Source organism: Schistocerca cancellata, chromosome 8 (assembly GCF_023864275.1).
Source record: "Schistocerca cancellata isolate TAMUIC-IGC-003103 chromosome 8, iqSchCanc2.1, whole genome shotgun sequence".
NCBI lineage: Eukaryota > Metazoa > Arthropoda > Insecta > Orthoptera > Acrididae > Schistocerca > Schistocerca cancellata.
In genome coordinates, this window is record NC_064633.1 from 376,703,342 (window position 1) to 376,729,503 (window position 26,162).

The window sequence follows — 26,162 nt, forward strand, 5'->3', positions numbered from 1 at the left end:
GCGGTTTGCAATGACGTCGGAGTCAGTACAAACTGCTCCATTCAGTGAGAGCGCAGGGACGCTGGCAGGGGTCCGATAGCCGAAGACCCGTCGAATCTTGGCCCAGACCTGCGATGGAGTGACATGGAGTCCAATGGTGGACACATACCGCTCCCAGCACTCCTTCTTGCCTTGGCGGATAAGGAGGCGGGCCCGCGCACGCAGCCGTTTGAAGGCGATAAGGTGGTCCATGGAGGGATGTCGCTTGTGACGCTGGAGTGCCCGCCGGCGATCCTTAATCGCTTCAGCGATCTCAGGCGACCACCAAGGCACAGCCCTCCGCCGAGGGGACCCAGAAGAACGGGGAATGGCAGACTCGGCGGCAGTGACGATGCCGGCGGTGACCGATGTAACCACCACATCAATGGCATCAGTTGAGAGAGGCTCAATAGCGGCAGTGGAGGAGAACAAGTCCCAGTCAGCCTTATTCATTGCCCATCTGCTAGGGCGCCCAGAAGAGTGACGCTGTGGTAGTGACAGAAAAATCGGAAAGTGGTCACTACCACACAGGTCGTCATGCACACTCCAGTGGACAGATGGTAAGAGGCTAGGGCTACAGATTGAAAGGTCAATGGCGGAGTAGGTGCCATGCGCCACACTGAAGTGTGTGGAGGCACCATCATTCAAAATCGAGAGATCGAGCTGCGACAATAAATGCTCAACGGTGGCGCCTCGACCTGTTGCCACTGACCCACCCCACAGAGGGTTATGGGCGTTAAAGTCGCCCAGTAATAAAAAAGGTGGCGGCAATTGGGCTATCAGCGCAGTCAGGACATGCTGCGCGACATCACCCTCCGGTGGAAGGTAAAGACTGCAGATGGTAAGAGCCTGCGGCGTCCACACCCTAACAGCGACAGCCTCTAAAGCTGTTTGGAGAGGGACAGACTCGCTGTGAAGTGAGTTAAGGACATAGATGCAGACGCCACCAGACACCCTTTCATAAGCTGCTCGGTTCTTATAATAACCCCGATAGCCACGGAGGGCGGGGGTGCGCATTGCTGGAAACCAAGTTTCCTGCAGAGCAATGCAGAGGAAAGGGTGAAGGCTGATAAGTTGGCGGAGCTCAGCTAGATGGTGGAAGAAACCGCTGCAGTTCCACTGGAGGATGGTTTTGTCCATGGCTGAGAAAGGCGTGCCGGGACTGGGACGGCAGATTACGCCGCTGGGTCACCTGCTGCCTCCGATTGAGCACCCGTGCTAGTGCTATTGCTATTCACGGCGTCTGAGGGACCGGCGAGATCGAGGTCCTCAGCGGACGCCAGAATCTCCACCGCGTCCTCAGACGCAGAGCTAGAAGGTTGCGATGGGGTGGCTACCACCGCGCGTTCCTTGGGCTTAGAGCTGCTCTTCTTTGATTTCTCACGCTGCTCCTTGGGTTTAACTGGCTGGGAGGGCTTCACCGATTCAGTCTCCGGGACTGAGGAGGATCGGGAAGCCCTTCGACCTGCAGATTGTGGGCACTTACGCCACTGTCTATCGTCAGCCTTCCCGCCGGTGGAAACCTGGGAAGGGAGAGACCCAAGGGACCCCTTGCGAGCGTGAGAAGCCGAAGAAGTTGGACACTTCTCCGGCGTAGAAGCGGGGACCGACGTCCCCGATGGGGGGGATGGTGTTGCTCCTGAGGTAGGTGGCACAGGAGCAATCGGGTGGGTAGAGCCCCCCACTGGCAAGGGGGCAGGAGGAGTTGTACCACTCGTCGATCCGGCCGAAAGGCGCGAAACTGATGGGGCTAGCACAGGTGTTGTAACAGCGGCGTAGGAAGTTGTCATTCTCACTGGATGTAATCGGTCGTATTTCCGTTTGGCCTCAGTATAAGTCAGTCGGTCCAGGGTCTTATATTCCATGATTTTGCGCTCTTTCTGGAATATTCTGCAGTCTGGCGAGCAAGGTGAATGGTGCTCCCCGCAGTTGACGCAGATGGGAGGCGGGGCACATGGAGTATCGGGATGAGATGGGCGTCCGCAATCTCGACATGTGAGGCTGGAAGTGCAGCGGGAAGACATATGGCCGAACTTCCAGCACTTGAAGCACCGCATCGGGGGAGGGATATAGGGCTTGACGTCACATCGGTAGACCATCACCTTGACCTTTTCCGGTAACGTATCACCCTCGAAGGCCAAGATGAAGGCACCGGTAGCAACCTGATTGTCCCTCGGACCCCGATGAACGCGCCGGACGAAATGAACACCTCTACGTTCTAAGTTGGCGCGCAGCTCGTCATCAGACTGCAAAAGGAGGTCCCTATGGAAAATAACACCCTGGACCATATTTAAACTCTTATGTGGAGTAATAGTAACGTTAACATCCCCCAACTTGTCACAAGCAAGTAACCTGCGTGACTGGGCGGAGGATGCCGTTTGTATCAGTACTGAGCCAGAGCGCATTTTAGACAAGCCCTCCACCTCCCCAAACTTGTCCTCTAAATGCTCGACGAAGAACTGAGGCTTTGTGGAGAGAAAAGACTCCCCATCAGCTCTCGTGCAAACTAAGAATCGGGGCGAATAACTGTTACCTCCATCCTGGGACTTACGCTCTTCCCACGGCGTGGCCAGGGAGGGGAACGTTTTCGGATCGTACTTCTGAGCATTAAATTGAGCCCGAGAACGCTTAGAGACTGCTGGCGGCTGGCCGCCAGCGAGAGTTGATGTACCACGCTTCATTGCGGGTCATCCGCCCTGATGCCACCTACTCCGACCAAGGGCCCTCCCCACGGGCGCCACCCAGCCACAGCAAAGGCCACCTGGCAGGATGGCCGTTGCCGGGAGTCCTGATACCCCAGGAGGATAGGCATCTACTCCTTGGCATACGTGGGGAGTTAACGGCGCAGGCATCAGTAGAGCGATCCCTGTGTTGTCAGGGGGCTACAACCAAGAGGGTACATGGCGGCCCCACCACAACGGACTGGCTACCGTGCTGGATCTTAGGTGCAAAACTGTCCAAGGTCGTCGCCGCAGTTAAAAGAAACACTGCAGAGGGCAGCGTGGTAATCGCACCCAGGGACGTATCCCCGCCCTAAAGATCGAAAACGAGCGGGACACCATGGCAACGACGTGAAAGCCGGCTAAAGGTCTAATTGCACGACGGATACAGTGCACCACGTAAGGCGCCCTTCCCCAATTGGCTCGCTCTTCGGAATAATTTAGAAAGATGGAGGTCAAACCCGAGAGGGGACCATCACATAAGGCCAAAACATTGAGACTCCTTTTAGTCGCCTCTTACGACAGGCAGGAATACCGCGGGCCTATTCTAACCCCCGAACCCGCAGGGGGGCGTGCGTGACTGTGTGTTTCAAATGTGTCGATGCTCTCTCTCTTCTACAATGACAAAATTCAACAGACACTGCGCCCGCATGTGTCCTATTGCAAAAGATAAACTTAATTACTGGCACCATAATACCGCCATGTTTCCGAATCTGCCAACAAACTGAACATGGTAAGGCGCTAGGTCAGAGGCAGTGCTGTTAGTTACATGTTTGGCGGAGTAATGTTGGTATAGATTTGACTAACGCAGCCGATGAGATCAACGATCAAACTGCTTCGTAGCAATGTGTGGGAACAGTCACAAACCCGGACGTCTATATAAACGCATAGTGCGCAAAGCATTCGGGAAAAAAACATTGGTAGTAATTACAAAACTAAACAACACTATCACCGGAACAATAAAAATATCTTAATGGCACATGATATATACCCAAAATGACAGTGCAACTTAAGATTAGTGACAGTCTTCGGAATAACTTCAACAGGCCAGTAAATGCAGCCGAGCTTGTTGTCTGAATATATTCTTCTTTGGCTTCACTGTCTCCATCCGTCATAAGCTATCATTCTTTCAAACCTAGTAAAAATGCATTAGCTGTGGCGACGAAAACTTAAATCACTAATTACCAGCGAATAACATTGAATGGTTTCAATTCGGCTCTGTTCACACGTATTATTGAATAATTAAAATTATCGTTCAATTGGTTACGCGAAATTGGCTCGTTTACAATGAAGGTACCTACAAGAAATGCGGCCTGCTTGACACTGCCCATGTCTGGACTTTATCCCACAGCACTGGTTTCATGTCCAATAATTAAGTAATATACAGAAGGTGTAATTATTTTATTGTATCGCCAATATTCGTTTTCTTTTAACGTCTAAACCAGGTGTCGTTTCTGCTGTCTTCAGTCCGAAGATTGGTTTGGTGGAGTTCTCCATGCTAGTCTATTCCGAGCAAGCGTTTTTATCCCTGAATAATTGTTGCAACGTAAATCCCTTTCAATCTGCTTATTGTGGTCACGCTTTGGTGTCCCTCAAATTCGTACCCTTCGTACTTACTTCATTACCATATGACGATTCCTTGATGCCTAAGGGTGTTTTGTAGTAACCGACCCCTACAACTTTCTCTCCAATTCAATCCAGTACCTCCTCAATTACCTATTCTGTCTACTCATCTAATCTGTATCGTTCGTCTGCAACAACACATTTCAAAAGTTATTCTCTTCTTGTGTGAACTGTCCATCGTCAACATTTCACTTTTGTACTTTGGCCATTGTCAGTTATTTTGCTGCCGACACAACAAAACTCATCTACTACTTACAATGTCTCATTTCCTAATTAATTCCATAATCGTCACCTAGTTAGGTAGGTGGTTAGTGTTTAACGTCCCGTCGACAACGAGGTCATTAGAGACTGAGCGCAAGCTCGGGTTAGGGGAGGATTGGGAAGGAAATCGGCCGTGCCCTTTCAAAGGAACCATCCGGGCATTTGCTTGAAACGATTTAGGGAAATCACGGAAAACCTAAATCAGGATGGTTGGAGACGGGATTGAACCGTCGTCCTCCCGAATGCGAGTCCAGTGTGTCACCTAGTTAAATTACATTCCATTGTCCTTGTTTTTACTTCTGTCGATGTTCGTCTTATAACCTCTTTTCACGATACTGTTCAATTCGGGTAATTCATTTGCACAGTCCTTTGCATCCTTTCCTGTCTCGACACAATTACAATGTAATCTGTAAAAGTGAAAAATATTATTACATCTCCTTGAACTTAAATTCTCATTCTAAATTCGACTTTGGTTTCCTTTACCGCTTGTATAACGTACAGATTGAATAACATTGCGTATATGCTGCAACGCCGCGTCACTCCCTTCTCAACTACAGCAATCTGGCTTCTGTAAAAGTGGTAGATTGTCTTGCTAGAACCATATATGGTGTTTCAGACTTCAAAAGTGTCATTTATGTGTAAAGCGAGCACGGAGAACGCTGTAGTGAGACCGACAGAGCGCCTTGGCAATAGCCGTGTGCTGGCTGGCGCGCCACGTACCTACGGCAACGCGCAGCAACCTGCCCGAGAGCAGCGGCGCGTCCAAGAGACGGCCCTGAGCCGAGCGGCGATTTGTTTCGGCGCCGATTCCGCGTTTTATAGCGCAGTCCTTGGTCCCGGCGTGAAAGTGAGCCGTTCCAGAGGACACGCGGCTGCGGCTGACATTCGCCTCAGCGCTGCCCGCCGCTCCCAAACCCGGAATAGCGGCGCCGCCGAAGCAGTCGAACCAAACTAGCGCCGATGACGCTGACAGCATATCGCAGCTGCAAATCGGCACGCTAATACTCTTGAGGTGACGAAAGTTATCGCATACCGATATGCACACATACAGGTGCTGGTAGTGTTGCGTACACAATGTATAAAAGGCACTGTACTGGCGGAGCTGTCATTTGTACTCAGGTGATCGATACGAAAAGGTTTTCAACGTGATTATGGCCGCGCGACGGGAATTAACAAACATTGAAGGCGGAATGGTAACTGGGGCTAGGTGCATGGGACATTCCATTTCGGAAATCTTTAGGAGATTCAATATCTGAGGTCTAATGTGTCAAAAATATGCCAAGAATACCAAATTTTGCCGGCAGGGGTGGCGAGCGGTTCTAGGCGCTACAGTCTGGAACCGCGCGACCGCTACGGTCGCAGGTTCGAATCCTGGCTGGAATGGATGTGTGTGATGTCTTTACGTTAGTCAGGTTTAAGTAGTTCTAAGTTCTAGAAGACTGATGACCTCAGAAGTTGAGTCCCATAGTGCTCAGAGCCATTTGAACCAATACCAAATTTCAGGCATTATTTCTCATCATGGACGGCGCAGTGGCCGAAGGCCTTCACTTAACGACCGAGAGCAGCGGCGTTTGCGTGGAGATGTCAGTGCCAAAACTGTCCGAAATAACCACAGAAATCGATGTGGGACGTACGACGAACGTGGTGCTCTGGTCCAACCGAACCGGTCACCGACTGGAAACCATTTGCAGCCACTTGATGGACTTCATGTTCCCAAACAACGATCGAATTTTTATGGATGATAATGCGCCATGTCACTAGCCCACAATTGTTCGCGACTGCTTTGAAGAACATTCTGGACAGTTCGAACGAATGATTTGGCCATTCAGATCTCCCGACACGAATCCCATCGAACATTTATGCGGCATAATCGAGATGTCAGTTCGTGCACGAAACCTTGCACCGGCGGCACTCCTAGTTGTAGACGGCTATAGAGGCAGCATGGCTCAGTATTTCTCTAGGGACTTTCAACGACTTAAAGAGACCATGGCATGTCGAGTTGCTGCACTACACCGGGCACGATGTAGAACGTATGCCATACTTTTGTCACCTCACTGTATTTTGTACACCTACCTGAGACGGTACCTTGTCTCAGCAAGTCAGTCGATTCAGTTAACTAAGAACATCAAATACAACTTAAACAAAAGATACTGGTTAGAGTGCGCGGCTAATTACCATAGATTCTGTATCTGTGATAATTACTGCCACAGTGTGGACTACAGAAGGATTATGCAGAGGGCAGAAAAAAATGTGGAAACAGCGCGATATTTGCTTGACTGAATGTAAGCCTGCACGTTGTAATTGACCATGAACGGCACCTGTGCCCAGTCCTAAACACACAGCAAATGTCACTCAGAGTCAGAAAAATATTCTGTGTACTTGCGAGTGCATTATGTAGGAGCTAAGTGACTTCGAACGTGCTCGAATAGTCGGTGTTTTCGTAACTAAGAAGCACCGTATCGAAGGTTTATACCGCATACAGGAAATGGAAATGCCGTGTGGCGAGGGCCTCCCGTCGGGTAGACCGTTCGCCTAGTGCAAATCTTTCGAGTTGACGCCACGTCGGCGACTTGCGTGTCGATGGCAATGAAATGAGAAGGACAACACAACACCCAGTCACTGAGTGGAGAAAATCTCCGATCCAGCCGGGAATCGAACCCGGGCCGTTAGGTATGACATTCCGTCGCGCTGACCACTTAGCTTGGGCGGACACCGCACAGAGGGAAAACGGAAAAACAATATCCGTTAAGTCACAACGCGGGACGAAAGTGTGTTGAGTGATCGTGACGGACGGTCACTGTAGAGGACTGCGTCGAAAAAATGAAGAGGACGGCAGCTGCAAATGTCACTGCAGAACTAGGAAGTCGCACTCGCGAGCCCTATCCGCAACAACACAACACTAACTACGCTAGATGTAAGCTAGGACTTGCCGGGAGAGCTGAAATTCCAGAACCTCTTATCAGCAATGCAAACGTTCATGACTGGAAAACTTTGTGTCGAATCCGTAAAACATGGACTGTTGAGCAATGGAAGTAAGTCATTTGGTCGGATGAGTTGTTGCACACTGTTTCCAGCTTCTGGTCGAATTTACGTCCGAGGAGTGAAACATGCCGGGGGTTCGGTATTGATTTGGGCAGTCACATCGTGGTATTCCATGGGCCCCATGATTACTCTGCAAGGTCGCTTTACTCCCAAGAATTATGTGATCATTTTGACTGATCTGATCCATCCCATGGTATGTTGTTCCCGAATGGCAATGCTGTACTCCGAGGCTGAAAGACCCTGTTGACACAGCTCATACCGTCCAGGACTAGTTTTGTGAGCACGACGATGAAATGATGCATCTGCCCTGGCCAACCTCATCGTCTAGCATTACGTGACACTCAGGAAATGGCCTGGTGGTTTTTGAAGAGACACCTGGCTAAAAGAGTGTTTATTCGTTTGGAGCCGAAAATTGTGGCAAATGTATAATTAATGAAGTTACTCATCAACAATAACAAGGCAGAAATCTGAGCTCTGCGCAAGGCGTAGAAGCCTCATCCAGGATTGCGAGGGGGCGATTTAGTTTGTGCCCGTCTTTCGAAAATCTAGAATTTGAATTTTAAAATTTTGAAATTTTTTTATTGTTTTTAATGATTTCATATATGATATTACGTAACGTTTTTAAGGTTTTTCAGTGAAGTTGTAACCTCCCCACAAAAATTTAAAAGAAAGGACATAAATATTTAATAAAATGGAGCCAAGTGAAACCTTCCCACAAAAATGTTGACCGGACAATAATTTGAATGTTCCCAGCAAATCAATTCAATGACAATGACCATTAGACAAAAATTAGCAATCTGACCCAAGTATAAATTCCTCACAAAACAAAATGAAAGTCAATTCAGTGATAAGAAAATCTCAGTGATAATGAAATTTCAATTAAACCGAAATATCGGTCTTTGGCCCTGTGCATAAATCAGAATTAAACTCTTACCTCATTGTAACTGCTAGTCACATTTCTGCTCTTATTGTTCCGCACTGCTTGGAGGAACTGCATTGCAAATAATAATATTCCTTTTTTTTTTGTAATTTAACTGAACTTTTGTTTAAGGGAAGTGGAACGAAATCGTTAAAATAAAATTTTTTTTTGTAAAAATTGCTTTTGAAATCAAAATTATTATTGGGGCACTTGTTGGAAATTAATTACAATAAATAAACTTTACATTATCTGATGATTACCTTAATTAACAATATACCTCATTCAGCATCTTGACCAGTGTTGCCGACAGACTGCTCTGCATGACGACTACTAACAGAGTACTGCCCTCAACTAGACAGAGCTACAGACTCGCAACGACTGACTGACAGACTGAGAACCGCTCGCAACACTCGCGCGGTCAAGCGCATACTCTCTGGTCACAGATGCTACAATGCCTCGCCATCGCTGCTATGTTACATACGTGTTTCATAACCCTCCACTGGGGGGCAAAAATTTGGCAGCGATGGTGAGTCATTTGGACTTGCCAAGCGCGGCAAAATTTTTCTTTAATTAACAAACTTCTACAACTTACAGAATATTTAGATGTAGTACATGAATTAAATGTTGTGCACACGCACTAAGTACAAAATATATCAGACAAAGACAAAATGTGAGTACAAAACATAGTAGCAAATCAGAAAAATGTATATACAAATTATTTGACAGATAACAAAGTGCACAGGCACTGAAAAAATTCTTTAGCATATTCAGAACAAATAAACAGACTGGCAAAAAATATTATGTTGAGAAGTGACATGAGTGCACATGCACTGCAGTTGAGAACATGTCAGTAAATGATGAAATGTATATACAATTAGTAACAAATGACATAAGTGCATACGCATTGAAGTATTGAATATACAGAATAGTACAAATCATATTGAAAAATGAGAAAAGTGCACAGGCACTGGAGTTCAGTAGAAAACATATTAATACACAACATAAGTGCACATGCACTGTAGTTCAGAACATATCATTAAAATAAAATACTAAAAAAAATGTATATACAATATAAAAGACACATACTGTACTTGAGAACAAATCGAAAAAATGTCTTAGGTATTTTTGCAATAAATAAACATAATGGCAAAAATCATATCGACAAGTGACATAACTGTACTCGCACTGGAGTTCAGCGAATCAAAAAAAAATGTATAGTCATGAACATAAATAATGTTAGCAAAAAATTATTTTCACTGTGTGACAAGAATTAGGATAGGAAAGGTAAGGATTGCATCATGGTTGTAGCACTTTAGATTGCACACAGCCGTTCTGAAAGTCCATATCTTTCCACAGAAGTACAACACCAAGTGACACAATTTGAAGTTTCTTTCCCATCAGAATTCATCAGTGTAGCCAAGACACTGAACTCTCGTAGTAATATTTCATGTTCTCATTTTGGCAGTACATTAGGTACACCAAACAGTGGGACCATAATAACGTCTTCATCGCTCATGGTGGTGGACAGCATGTCGTGTCAACACCACGCTTTTACAAGGCACACCAACGTAGAAGTAGTGCAAACCCAAAGGTAGTGCTCCATGATCACTAGGATAGACAGGACAAATGGACATTGCAGTAATTCAGGGTAGTTAGCTCATGAGGTGAAGGACATTAAGTCACATAATATTGACAATTACAGTTTTCATTTGGGGCATTCATAGCCCAGTGTTGAACATTTCTGTACCATGAATGTAGTATTACAGAAAAATGTTCATTAATTGTTTAACATAGAATCAGTAACCTTCTTTTCCTAGTTACAAAGCATTATTAAATAATCACATTCTTTTCCAGTTACAAAGTATACCATAGTTAATTAATCATTGGTCATTCCAATAGTATTAATCACTAGCCTTCTCCTAATTACAAAGCATTATGAAACAATCACATTCCTTTCCAGTTACAAAGTATCAACATTGAAAACAAGAGCTAATTAATGGCATAATTAATAACATAATTCATTGATTGACATTAATTATTGGCACTCAGTGGCCATCAAGTATTGAATAGAATAAAACAATGTTCATCATTCAGTATTATTCAGATCATTACGAAGTCATTATTAAAAATCAGCTAATTACAGTCATAGCATTAATAATCATGGGCATTATAAGTAGTCTCATTACAATAAACAGTGGCAGTTATTAGCCAGTTACAAAGCATTATTTTATATATATATTTTTTTGTATCATTAAGAAGTCATTACTGAAGTGACATACTATTCAAAGTTGATCAGTATTATTCAGAACTTTCTCAAACTGGTATCACTATTTGGGACTGGTAATACATTTTTTTTTTGTGCTAGCAAAGCATTGCTTTTGGTAATTATAAGAGAAAGCAAGAAGAGAAAAAAAGAAAAAAAAATTGGTACTGGGTTGTTCCTGTAAATCAAAAATGTGTAGTTGTTCCTGTAAATCGAAAATGTGTAACGTCATTCGTCATGAGTCAGCTGTAGCAAGGTTATGTAACAAGGCAGTATATGTGATCACATTTATAAATGATAAACACAAATGGGTTCAAAAAAATGCAAGTACTAGAACAGGTATAATAAGTAACAGGTTTAGTAAGTATCATGAAAAACTTCTCCTGGAAAAAATACAAAATGGATTATTGACCTGAAAGAAGAAACGCACACTATGCTGAAAAGTAGTGAACTTCGAATTAACAAGTAGTGAACTGTGTATAAACATGTTTTCCATAGCTGTCTTTTCCAAAACTTTCCGTCATCCTACTATGCAATATAACACCTGCTGTCAAAACAAACTGCAACAAATACTTAAATAACTACGTAGCATAAATACATAACTTCAACATTATCCTCATCTGTAAAGAAAAAAACTTCATTATTCATCACTTCATAATTCCATTATCATCATCACCTGTAAAGAAAAACTTCATTATTTATAACAGCATATTCTTCATCATTATTCATCATCACTCATTATCATCTGCAAAAAATCACTTCATTACTCATTACACAACTATTCCTTATCTCTAACATATTTCATCACTAAAACTAAGATGTGTAGTTCTGTCTGACAGCCTGCATCAATCGCCTCGTATTCTGAAAGAAAAAATTAGTTAAGACTGCTATTCTATGATGAGTATAGTATATTCTTGTTAATGCTTGTTAATCCTGATCCATTTACTCTTCCTCATAAAGTTATTGCATCTTCTATCGTTTATTCCGTAGGTGAAATTCCCATTTCTGTTGAATTTATTTCTTACACACATCATTTCTTTCTGAAATTGATGAATAGAGAATAACGTCTTGCATTTAAATCATATACCCACTAAGTAATTACTGATTAACGGTAAAATAATTAAGCATACAGCATAACATGACAGAAAACCTAATATGTCGAAAGCACAGACAGTGTTCAAAGGCAAAAATGTAAGGCAAAAATGTCAAAGTCAACTGGTGTGTGTTATATCTTAACTATTTCATAATGCATACTAACAAAACAGAAAAACAATCATACATACAAAAAAATGGAAAATGTGCACGGTCTGATGTGTAACGACAAGAAAAGCGACCTGCTAACCTTATCTTGCCGAGCACTTGCCAAGAAAAAATACGATAATCATCAGTAAGTATTCATGAGAGTATAATTGCATACGTGATCATAAAATTAGCAAATGGCATTATAGCTTGTTAAATCATAAAGTGATTTCATTCAATAAACGGTTTAATGTTTGAGATATGGTGGTTGCCTTTCGATTTTCTGGTTCTCAAAGTTTCGACGTGTACAACATTGGGGTGAGGGATGCTGCGAATCCGATATGGACCTGCGTATAGAAGTTCAAATTTACTGCACTTACCTTTTAATTTGCTGGATAAATAGTGTGTACGTACTAATATTTTCTGTCCAACGTGAAAGTCGCGGCGTGTACAAACCTGTTTTTGCTGTCTTCTCCGGCGCTCTGCGGCACGTTTGATGTTGTTCAGCGCAATGTCAATTATTTCGTGGTGTCGTAAGCGACGAGATGTAGGGAAATTTATTAATTCTTTAATTTTGTTTGGTGGTTCAACGTTTTTCAGTATAACAGACGGAGATAGCATAGTGGATTCATTTGGAATGGAATTAATTACATCTTGGAATGAGAGTATGTGTGTATCCCAATCAATATGTCTTTTGTGGCAGTATATTCGGCACAGCTTACCAGTTTCTTTCATTAACCGTTCACAAGGATTCGAAGAAGCATGGTACTTGGATACATAGATCGGAGAAATGTTTCTAGCTCGTAACATACGTGTCCATATTGCAGATCGAAACTGTGGTCCATTGTCGGAAATTACTTTCATCACATGCCCTACATGAAATAGAAAATGTTTTACAAATGCTTTCGAAACAGTTTTAGCAGTAGCTTTGCGTAACGGAGTGAAAGTAACAAATTTTGAAGTGAGCTCAACAGCGACAAAGATGTAGCAAAAACCTCTGTTAGTTCTCGGAATCGGACCAAAAATATCTACTGCGGCCATATGTCTTAATTTAACAGGTACAATGGGATATAATGGAGGAATATGTGACGTTGTGTCTGACCTAGCTTTCTGGCAAATTTTACATGACGCTAAAACTCGTCGTATACGTTTCTCCATGTTGTTAAAATAACAGTTCTGTCTCAATATAAGAAAACATTTTCGTGCTCCGTAATGTGCGTAACTTAAATGAGTGTACCAAATTAATTTGTTAACCAGTTCGTCAGGGATGCATAATAACCAATTGTTGCTGTCAGGATGAGAGCGGCGAAATAGAATGTTATTGCGTACAGTGTAGTGGTGTCTAATCGTAACATTATTCTTATCTTGCCAAAGGTGTTTAATTTCTTTCCACACGTTGTCTTTACTTTGCTCTTGTGCTATGTCCTGTAATGACGACGAAATAAAATTTTCAAATGCAACTTGTTGGATGTACATTACGCTGAAATTTGCTTTGCAGAAGTTGGTTGCTACGTCTTGCTGATTGTTGCTGAGAGAACGCGATAGTGCGTCTGCTACTACATTTTGCGTACCGGGAATGTGAACTATTGTAAAATTGAATTCCTGTAAATAAAGTTTCCATCTACTTAATCTATCGTGTGTGAATTTAGCTGAAAGTAAAAATTGTATCGCTCTGTGGTCTGTATAGACGGTGGTATGTCTTCCGTAAAGAAAATGTCTAAATCTCGTAAAAGCCCATACAACACCTAATGTTTCCAGTTCTGTAACGGAGTAATTTCGTTCAGCAGATGACAAAATGCGGCTTGCAAATGCGATGTTTTTAATTACTGTAGAACCATCTTCTTCAATTTCCTGAAAAATATGTACGCCTAAAGCTGTGTTGGAACTGTCGGTGGCAATGGAAAAATTTCTGGTAAGATCTGGGTGCGATAAAAGTGGAGCATTCAACAGAGTATGTTTCAGGTTCACAAATTCAGAATGTGCTTGCTTATCCCAAGACCAAATACTGTTTTTACCTGTCAGTTGACATAATCTAGGTGTGTCTAAAGCAGAGTGATGAATAAATTTTCGAAAAAAGTTAATTAAGCCCAAAAAACTGCGTAGTTGCTTTTTTGTCGTAGGAACAGTAATGTCACGTAGAGCTTGAAGTTTTTCCGGATCAGGTGCAATGCCTTCCGCTGAAATTACGTGTCCAAGAAATTTTATAGAAGTTTTGCCAAAGTGCGATTTACTAAGATTAACTGTAAGTCCTTGTGCATGAAAAGTTTGTAACAGTTGTTCAAGAATCAGATTGTGATCAGACCAGTTAGCTTCTGCGATAAGAATGTCGTCTACGTACGTCGTAATTCTGTCCTTAAGTTCTGTCGGAAGTATTGTGTTCAAACCGCGAATAAAAGCTGCAGAAGAAATAGTTAAGCCGAATGGTAATTTACAAAATTGATAACAGTCGCCGAAACAAAGAAAAGCTGTATATTTTCTGCAATTTGGATGAAGTTGAATTTGCCAAAATCCCGATTTCAAATCTAATGTGGAATAAATGGCAGTACCGTGAAATTTCTGTAGAAGTTCCTCTAGCGTCTGTGGTCGATCTGTTTCATTAATAATAATGTCATTAATGTGACGTGAATCAAGTACAAGGCGAAGCGAGCCATCTTTTTTCTTAACAATATGTAGCGGGTTTATGTACGGACTAACTGCTGGTTCTATAATTCCTTGATCAAGCATATCCTGCAATTCTTTTTTAACTTGTTCTCTGTGAATATATGGAATGGGATAATGCTTTGCTTTAAATGTGTCGTGCTGTTTCACTTGAAATTCGTACATAAAACCGGACATAGTACCAGGAATGTTGTCAAAAACTGGAGCTTGCTGTAAAAGAATTTTGTGTAGTTGCATTCGTTCGTCGTCTGTAGTTGCACTGCTTTGTCTAACTTTATCGGAAATCATTTGCATTACGTCGTAGTCATCTTCGTCTGGAGTATTGTAGTTGTGTACGTACGTATCCGTGAACAATGTGGGATTACAGTCTATGTTACGTGTTGCGGAAATGACCTCTGTGCGGTTAATTGTTTGTTCTTCCGCAGATAATGAGTGCTGAAATTCTAAAGCAAGTTGTACGTTTTCATCCTTTAGCATTAAATAAGAATTTTGAAAATCGATAACTGCGTCGTGTTGTACCAGAAAATTCGTACCTAAAATTACGTCTGTTGTCAACAAAGGAACAATCCAAAAATTAGAGTGGAAAGTATGACCTCCAATACAAAATGATAAATGTGTCTGCAATTTAACGTCTACTCCTTTACTTGATACTGCTCCTTTCACTTTTGTTTTGCCTAAAGGTAATGTCGGATAAGTATACTCTTTGTTGCACTCGTTAAAAGTCTCCTCATTTATTACTGATATAGGTGATCCAGAATCAATTACTGCTGAGAATTTTGATGAACCAATTTTAATTTCGATGACAGGATGTGAAATAGTTTTCTGAACAAATGGTTTTTCCTGCAAGAGAGTGTCTCTGATATCGTCAAAAGTAATTACATTTTCGTGAACAACATTTTGCGTGTCAAACGTAGTGCTTGTATTATTGGAAGATGCGATCTGTACAGTATCTAGTCAGATTCTATCTGACGTGTTATTATTATTAGGAGGATTCTGTGGCATTTCTACTATTTGAACTGTCCTATTACTTCTTCCAGACGTGTTACGCTCTGGATGGTACCTACTGTCGGGTTCATTCATGAGAATATGTTCTTGCTGATTACTTTGTTGCTGGTAAGACCGACTGTTATTATATGTACGCTGATAATTGTGCTCATCGTTTTTACGTCTGTCGTGATAGTCATTCCTATACGGTGCATTGCGATAGGAATTGAAATATTGTCTTCTTTGTACGTAGTTGTTTCCTTGCTGTCGTGCGTTACTATTTGTTGTATCAGGGACTATACGTGCTCGCGGCGGAACATTAAAGCCTGGTTGACCTTGTGCATTCCATTGTTGGTTAGGTGTGCTAACCGGCTGGTTTTGATGTTGTTGTTGTGAAATACCTCTATTGTTACTAAAGTGTGGTTCCTGTTGCTGAAAATTTTGACGATATTGATAATTAGAATTTTGTCTCTGATTTAAGTTCTGGTAGTTGTCGTTCCTAAAGCGTCTGTTATCTTTCCTATTGAAATTACGTGTCTGATCATAATTGCTGTACTTTTGTTGACCTTGGTTATTATATGAAAAGTTTTTGTTCACAAATGAATAATCAGATTGCTGTACTTCTAAAAGCTGCAAAAGATCCCTGAATGCTGAAATGTTTTCTTTTTGCTGGCCCGTTAGAAGTGACACTCGTAACGACCGTGGTAATTTGGAAATGCATAATTGTATAAGTGCAGATTCACTGTACGGTTCACTCAGGTACTGGTTTTGTTGGACCATATGCTCAAAAAATTGCGTGACGCTGGGAAAATTGGAGTTCTCATAATTTGGCAAACTAATTAACTGATCTTTAATTCCGCGCTGTGTCGTCTTCGACCAGTACGCTGATAGAAAAGCATTCTGAAATTCCTCTACCGAGTAACACTGTCTCGCGATCGGTCTCATACGAGTTGCCGGTTCGCCTTCCAAAAAGCTGCAAATAAATTCAAGTTTATGCGTAACAGGCCAAGTCGGTGGAAGAGCAAAGCTAAATTGTTGAATCCAGTCCAGTGGGTGAATCTGCGTTCTATCGTTTTTAAAAACTTTAAACTTTCTCACTGACAGAAAATGTTTGTAATCGAAATTATCGTCTCTGTGTGATGCAACAGGTTCAGGATCGTAAGAGTATCTATTGAACTGTGGTTGTGCGGAATCTAAGTCCCGTACTCTCTGTAGATTACCCAAATTAAACGCATTGCACGAGTCTGACAGATGTTCGCAAAGTGGCGTCTGCTGTGATGTGTTATTAACTGAAACACTTTTCATTTCTGTTACTTCTTGTTGTAAACTCGACAATTTTCTACGCAACGTGTTGTTAGACGAGTCGATCTCATTAATTGTCTGCTGTAAATTTTGAAATTCAGGTGTTTGGTTAAATGAAATCGGTGTAGTATCGTCTGATTTATTGTCATTAGCACTTTCGATAGCATCAATACGACTAGCCAATTCATCATATTTTTCAGTCAGTATTTTTGCCTGATCATCGGTTTTAGAATCGGACGCATTAATCTGTTTTTGCAACTTACGCGTAGTTTCGCTCAGTTTTTTAACATCAGCTTTGATGACGTCGCAATCCTGTGTTAGTTCTAATTGTTCGAATCTGTCTGTCACTGTTTGAATATTTACTGCGTGTGTATCTGTTTTTGATTTAAGATCAGAAATTTCATCTCGTAATTCCGCGTTCAACTGTTCTATGGTATTAATTTTCTCGGACACTGTAGTAAAATTATTGTCTACATACGTCTTCGCTTTCGCGAACATTTTACGTTTGTCTTCTTGTCTTTGTGCAGTGATTGTTTCCATGACCTGACGTTTGACTTTATTTTGATCCTGAATAAATTTGCGGAAACGCGTATTACTGTTTTCTATGTGCTGATTAAAGCGCTCGTTAATCTGAGTGTTCTGCTGTTCGAATTTCGCGTCTATCTTTTCATCCATTGTGCGCGAAAGTTCTGCTGTCATTGCTTTAAACTCGTCGCGTAATTGTGTAGCCTTATCAGAGCATTGTTTAGCGACTCCGCTAATTTCGTCTCTGAGTGTTTCTGTTGCGGCAGTTTGCATTTCCCTTAATTCCTGCGCAACAGACTTAATTTCTTCGCTATTTTTACGTGAACAAGCTTCAATTTCCACGCGTAACTGTTCCTTAGTGTCATGACACTGCGCGGCAACGGCCCTAATTTGTTCACTAAGCTGTCTGGAATTGTCGTCTAATTTTTCATTTAAGTGTTGTTTGAGTTTTTCGTTATCTTGTTTGACCTGTTCACTAAGTTTGTCTTGTTTTTCGTTCTGTTGTTTGACCTGTTCACTAAGTTTGTCTTGTTTTTCGTTCTGTTTTTGATTCTGCTGTTTAAATTCTTCCCTAAATTGTCTGAAATCTTCACTCTGTTGTTTACTCATTTGTATCAACAATGCCATAATTGGATTCGACTCAAAGTCATCATTTCTATTCTCTTTGCTGTTTAATGGTGGATCTGGAATTGTTTCGCTTTCTGTAACCATTTGGTTATTTTGAGATTCACAAAAAGATTTGTCAGTCGGACGTACACTGTCAGTCACTATTTCGGAATTAAATAAATCCGTCCTACTTTCAGTACACTGACCATTTTCATTCGACACATTTGTCTGTACGTTACTTAAAACTTCCAAATCGGGTGTGTTAAGCTGGGCAGCGCTCATTACAATAGAGCGTCCCGCGTCATCAATTGTCGTCAAGTTAACAGACGAGACAATTGAGTTCGTTTGTTCATCATTAAGGTAAAAGTCATCATTAGTGGTTGGAATGCACTGATTGTTAGTGAACGCAGGATTGTCATCATTACACTGCGTGTCACAATTACTATCGGTTAAGTTGTTTGAGTCGGTAATTTCGTTCACAATACCTCGCGATACACTATTCACAGTCTTTCGCGGCATTTTTACAATAGTCACAAATATTCACAAAACAAATAATCACAAATGCAAAAATAACACACAAATACAACAGAGCAACGAATTGCCGTTGACCTGTAGAAAGAAAGTCACAAGTTAATAAAAGCGTTGCGCCAAATCCTAATTATATCTAAACAAATAAGAGCAGATATCTGACTGTTGTTCAAAAGACTCTCAACGAAATACGATCCTGGACTGGGTGTCGCCAAGTGTAACCTCCCCACAAAAATTTAAAAGAAAGGACATAAATATTTAATAAAATGGAGCCAAGTGAAACCTTCCCACAAAAATGTTGACCGGACAATAATTTGAATGTTCCCAGCAAATCAATTCAATGACAATGACCATTAGACAAAAATTAGCAATCTGACCCAAGTATAAATTCCTCACAAAACAAAATGAAAGTCAATTCAGTGATAAGAAAATCTCAGTGATAATGAAATTTCAATTAAACCGAAATATCGGTCTTTGGCCCTGTGCATAAATCAGAATTAAACTCTTACCTCATTGTAACTGCTAGTCACATTTCTGCTCTTATTGTTCCGCACTGCTTGGAGGAACTGCATTGCAAATAATAATATTCCTTTTTTTTTTGTAATTTAACTGAACTTTTGTTTAAGGGAAGTGGAACGAAATCGTTAAAATAAAATTTTTTTTTGTAAAAATTGCTTTTGAAATCAAAATTATTATTGGGGCACTTGTTGGAAATTAATTACAATAAATAAACTTTACATTATCTGATGATTACCTTAATTAACAATATACCTCATTCAGCATCTTGACCAGTGTTGCCGACAGACTGCTCTGCATGACGACTACTAACAGAGTACTGCCCTCAACTAGACAGAGCTACAGACTCGCAACGACTGACTGACAGACTGAGAACCGCTCGCAACACTCGCGCGGTCAAGCGCATACTCTCTGGTCACAGATGCTACAATGCCTCGCCATCGCTGCTATGTTACATACGTGTTTCAAAGTTTAACGCAAAAATTTGTGTGTGAGTAGTGAATGTGACTTTTCGTCATAAATGTTAGTCGTATTTTCAAGTTGAGGACTCTTCCTACGAATCTTGACAACTTTAAAATGTATGTTGTGAATGAAATCAATTAAAAAGAAAATTTTAGTTATTAAAAATTTGTGAAGTGGTGTCGAAAATACCCCTCCACTCTGTGTAAACATTACGTAAAATGCGTTGGTGTTGCTAAGATTGGCCGGCCGAAGTGGCCGTGAGGTTAAAGGCGCTGCAGTCTGGAACCGCAAGACCGCTACGGTCGCAGGTTCGAATCCTGCCTCGGGCATGGATGTTTGTGATGTCCTTAGGTTGGTTGGTTTAACTAGTTCTAAGTTCTAGGGGACTAATGACCTCAGCAGTTGAGTCCCATAGTGCTCAGAGCCATTTGAACCATTTTTTTGTTGCTAAGATTGTGCTAAAAGATATTTCTACGTTCTGTACTCTGAAAAGGGCTGAGCCAAGTTTAATAAAAGTGAGAAGGAAGGGCGCAGGACGGAAACTAACGTAACTAGCGCATTGGTTATTTATACGTTCAACTACTCGCAAACAGGAGAAAGATATTGGGCTAATGTTATCAAAAATGGTTCAAATGGCTCTGAGCACTATGGGACTCAACTTCTGAAGTCATTAGTCCCCTAGAACTTAGAACTACTTAAACCTAACTAACCTAAGGACATCACACACATCCATGCCCGAGGCAGGATTCGAACTTGCGACCGTAGCGGTCTCGCGACTAATGTTATCCCAATAAAGTCGCTAGCACCGTGCTCATGAGAAATAATTCACTTTATGAACGTTTGTGTTTGGTTAACGTAGGGCACGTGTTCGCTAGCGGTCGTGTAAGCTCCCAGTTCCCACCCAGCGCAGTGAGGGTGCTGGTACGAGAGCAAACGAAGCGGGAGGGGAACGGGAATTCGCAGAGTCGGGTTTCCCGCGCCAGCTCGGCTGAAGTCGGCTCGGCTCGGCTCGGCCCGTCCCCACAGCTGGCCGGACGCGAGAGCGTCGCCCTTCACGCAGGCCAGGCTGCAGGCCTTGCCCCCGTCGCTAGGATAGGCTGGCCTGTGGCCGCCTCCGCCGCCGGCGACCGGCACGCGCACACAGACAACACGACGCGGTTACGCTGTACCGCAGGTGTCGTAAACGCCGTTGGCGGGAAGTATTACGAACGCAGCCGCGAAAAAGCTAAATACTGCGCGATTTAAAAGGCCAGGCAGTAACCAATGAAGCTGCTGTTTCCATTAAGTCTGCGTCTGTCCAGAATCACACGAAAAGAGTGAGGTGATGCAGTTGTGAAGATAGTGGACTAATATTCCAGGGGACTGGTTCAGATACCTGTAAGACCATTCAGATACTTGAACTCCCTGAGAGATTAAAAGCGTCCGCTGGATCTGGAACACTGCTTTCCACAGAAAATTATCTTCTCAAGACAATGTTCCGGGTCCGAGTCCCGATCCGATACACATTTCTAATCTGCCAAGGAGTTTCAAAAGAAAACGTACTTCTTTTGGGAGTGAAAGATTCCTTCTGGAAATAATCCACTAGGCTGTGTGACCTAACCATTTCTTCGCAATATCCTTTCTTCAAGATCACCTAGTTCAGCAAGATATGTAGCAGACCTTCCCAGAAGTTAGGACATTAGGCGATGAGTATTGGAAGAAGTGAATTGTGACGTCAGGTCGCGAGTCATGTCTGATGCTCAGAACGTTGCCCGTGAACGCAAGGTGTGGGGTTTGAGTCCTCATGCTACACACAGGTTTAATCTGTCAGAATTTGCAGTCTTTCTTTTCGCTTTATATCATTACTTTTGCATGGCCATGACTTTTGGCATCCAACAATACAGACAGCGGTCTTCTGAAGCCGCTAAAGGCAACTGCCAGGATGGTTCCTTTGAAAGGGGTACGGCTGTATCGTTCCTTATATGATATCAACCTGCCGAAAAAATAATCAGTTTCACGCTGTAATTAAAGCTCTTTGTTCTGTTCTGCAGAAAATTCTTTTATCATGCAACTGCTCCATTTCCCCACGTAGTAGAGTGGAACAGTCTAGAAAGTCTCTAAAGTGGTTCGATGAACACACTGCCAAGCATCTGCGTGTGTGAATGCTGACGAATCATGTATATGCAGATATTTCCCGAGCCTTTGTTATTAAACGCATTCCGTGAGCCTTCAGTCTGACCAGTCAACATTTTACGCGCTCTTGCTCTTTTAACATTTACATACGGTATTTTAAGGTTATCTGGAGCACCTACTCATCACTTCAGCATTGCGCTCTTACCAAAAACGAACACTTGTTACCAGTAAAGGTATACGGGTTATACTTTAGCAGCAGATACAACACTTTGAGCTACCAAACTTTTTCCATATTATCTGAGTAGACAGTCTACATTTACTGCAAATAACTTTGTTGCGTAAATCTATATCCTAAACATACGCTTCAAAAATTTAAGTCTTCATTTTTCATTTATTCGTTTTTTAAATATAAAACCCTATAATAATTGGTAAAGATTCCGCGGCTGATACTTCCGGAAAATGGGACGGAAAAAAAAGACTGCGTAACTTCATTGTTCATGGCTGCACTATCGAAATGACACACCTCACACTTAAGGAGCGAAATTCAAATCACCGTCCAGCCATCCAGACTTACATTTTCCCTGTGGTTTTTCGGAGACACTTCGCTGAATGCCAGGCTGTGAAAGTTCATGGCCGATTTCCCGTCCCATGCGTATCAAATCTGCTACTAGGCTTCCATCTGTAATGACAACGGCGCCTCGGGTATCCATTCTTTCAATCCATGCTTGTTTCCAAGGGTCTTCTGCGTAGTGTATAGAATAAGTGAACTCCACAGCAGTAATGTGTAATCGAGAACAACGTATCAGAATGTCGCTGAGCGCAATTTATCGGTTACGTGTACAACACCTTTACCTGGCACAACAACGCGCTGACCTACTACTCTTGCACAACTTGACTATATACGTCTATTTCGATACTAGTAGCCGGCCGAAGTGGCCGTGCGGTTCTAGGCGCTGCAGTCTGGAACCGCGAGACCGCTACGGTCGCAGGTTCGAATCCTGCCTCTGGCATGGATGTGTGTGATGTCCTTAGGTTAGTTAGGTTTCACTAGTTCTAAGTTCTAGGGGACTAATGACCTCAGCAGTTGAGTCCCATAGTGCTCAGAGCCGATACTAGTAAACCGCTCACTGTTAGCCATTAAAATTTCAACACTACTACAGCATGCAAAGAAACTTCACACTGGCATGAAGTGTACAACATGCAACTGATTAGCATTTCAGCGCAACGGTGTAAAGTAAATAAGAGTAAAACAATAACATTCTGCGTATAGAGAGAGATTACGCAGCGGGTTTTTCATTTAGGAATCTCACCTGAACGTTGTTATCTTGTGAGAAGATCGTGTCATGTCTCGTCTAAGATGGAGAAACGTCTACCAACATGTGTCCAGATAGACAGCTGCAAGATCATTTAAGACCAGGTTCTGCACACAGCATCACTATGGATGTATCCGTGCGTGTTGGTTCCGAAGTTAACGAAATTGCCAAATTGCTGTCATCGTTATACGGGCCCCAGCTTGTGGTATGACTGGGTACACAAAACGATTTGCTCTGGTTCGCAAATTCGCTAATTTGGACAGCAGGAGTCACGTATCTGACTTGTTAAGACCTGATTTTGCCCTTGCTGTCCCGACTTCCCTCGATACTGAGGATGTCCGACTGTTGCCTTGGTCAAAAAAATGGTTCAAATGGCTCTGAGCACTATGGGACTCAACTGTTGTGGTCATAAGTCCCCTAGAACTTAGAACTGCTTAAACCTAACTAACCTAAGGACATCACACACATCCATGCCCGAGGCAGGATTCGAACCTGCGACCGTAGCGGTCGTGCGGTTCCAGACTGTAGCGCCTTTAACCGCTCGGCCACTCCGACCGGCTAGTGGTTCTAGGCGCTACAGTCTGGCACCGCGCGACCGCTACGGTCGCAGGTTCGAATCCAGCCTCGGGCATGGGTGTGTGTGATGTCCTTAGGTTAGTTAGGTTAAGTAGTTCTAAGTTCTAGGGGACTGATTACCTCAGAAGTTAAGTCCCATAGTGCTCAGAGCCATTTTGAACGCCGCTGGGTTAATGCCGTTGTTGCTACAGCCAGAGGTGGCAGAGTCCTGCATACTCCCAAATAACTTATTAATCTGTATACGCACAATAAGTATAAATTCCATAGCTGTTACGCTTTGAGTGTTGCAATATGATGACCAACAATGTACTTGTATTTTAGCTCAGCTGGCGAAAGTACACGCCCACTGAGAAAGGCCTTTATTGATAGCTGCCTCTTCAGTATGATACGTTTCAAAGGCATTTATTTATGAGCAGGGAACTAGTAACGTCTCAACAGAAGCTGATAACGTCTCAACAGACGGGCATTTTGTTATAAATGTATTCACGGTCTGAGGAGCAACCGAACAACTCCGTCTGTTTTGTGAAAAGATATTAAATTAGGGTTCCCACAACAAATTAAAAAGCGCCATTCTGTCTACACCACACTCGACTTCAATAGCTAGAACCTAGACAGAGGAAAATGACAACGTAATCGCGTTACTGCAATGCCCCCACACGTACTTTAGTATTTTCTTCTGCCTGCGAAAGCTGTAAAAACCTTGTCCTGCCTGTAGTATGCTGGAAGACATGATGATGCAGATCTAAAGATATACAAACGGAAAGAAAATTCCTGACAAATTAACATTTTTTCGGGATTCTGAAAGGCGAGGGTTTGGCCGAGACGATACGATGCGATACGCTATACGAAACGTTGCAATAAAGGTCGCGCTACACGATGTTTATCCGTGCGACACTCATGTTCCCACAGGAGCGCTACAAGGAAGCCACAGCAAGCGGCGAACAGCCTCGCGAGTGGCGCGTCGCTGCCAGCCTCGTCGAGGACGACTTCCAAATATGTCAAGCGTTTGCTCAAGACTTTAAAGAGGCGTGGCTATGCTTCCAGCGTTAAAAATAATTTCTCTACGGTAGGTGCATTTGGTACAGATTACTGTATAACCTAAAATGGAGTAAACTTAAACTGGCCAGCGACTACATTTTTTACCGCAAACTTCTCAAAATTTGTGCTGCATTTTACTCCATTTCGAACCATCAAAATAACTATGGGCAACAGCGAATAGAAAACCAGTTATCAACAAAAATCGGTAAAACTGATTAGTTTACTCAAATTCGAAAGATTGCATAGCAGAGACCGCGCGTGAATTACGAAATAGTGGATTTCAATTTTTTATTTGGAAAAAGTGAGTTTTATTGAGAAACTTCACTACCAGAATAACCACCTTTTCCAGCGCATACCGCTACGAGACATGCAGGAAGAGGGTCACAATGAGGCTCTGGAAGCTACCAACAGGAATGTGGAGCCATGCCGACTCCAGCGCCGTCGCCAGCTGCGCAAGGTTCCTCGGTAAGCTCATCCTGGTGCCCTTCGAACCGTGCACTTACATAGCAAACTGTGTGGATAGTTGCGTTGTCCTGCTGGTAGATGCCATCGTGCCGAGGAAAAACATACTGCACGTAGGGGTGAACGTGGTCCCAAAGGATCGACGTAATCACGTGTTGATCCACAGTGCCTTCCAGAATGAAGAGATCGTTCAAGGGAGCGCAACGAAAATATTTCCCAAACCATAACTCTCCCTCCTCCGACCAAGAGCCTACCGAATATAGTTGCAGGGTGTCGGCTTTCAGACGTTTCTTGCCGTACACGACAAAGGTCATCTGCCCGATGGAGCGTGAAACGTGATTAGTCCGAAAAGGTCATCTGTCGCCACTCAATCGACGTCCAGCTGCGGGAATGGCGTGCAGATTATAGCCTTCCACGCCAATGAACAGCAGTGAGTATTAGTGCAGGGACCAGGCTCGTGTTGACGAGGTTCATGCGCACCAACGTTCGCTAAATGGTCGTTGCAGAGACACTGTTGGTATCCCCTTGGTTCGACTGAATGGTCAGTTGGTCAACAGTTGCACGCCTATTCGCCAGTATGTCTCCACAGCCTTCGTTCACCCTTGTCATCTAGGATCCGTAGTGCCGGTTTTAGATAGCGCCATTTTGCAATGCACGGTACAGTTTAACCACGGCGGCACGTGAATAGTTTACAAACTTAGTCGGCCCTTGGCCCGAACGCCAATGATCGTGCCCTTTCTGACGTGAGATAAATCACTTCATTGGCTCTTTACGACAACATTTATGACAACCCTCCTCTGATAGTGCTACAACCTGCCGTATGGGGGTTACTGCACGCCGACGTCGAATGTAGGCGGTTGTCACATTTGTGACTGGATCATATAATTACAGTGGCGAGTGTACCATTGCTTCACCTACGTAGGACAATTTTCAGGCACATTAGATGACTTTAAATTTCCCTTCCGGATATCGGGCGATACAATTGTGAGGAGTAT

General features: G+C 42.9%; 1 protein-coding gene across 1 annotated transcript in view; it reads right to left on the reverse strand.

Moving 5' to 3' along the window:
- Positions 1-26,162, reverse strand: part of LOC126094463 (Krueppel-like factor 16) — a 279,943-nt gene that overhangs the window by 127,750 nt on the left and 126,031 nt on the right. The window lies entirely within an intron of this gene.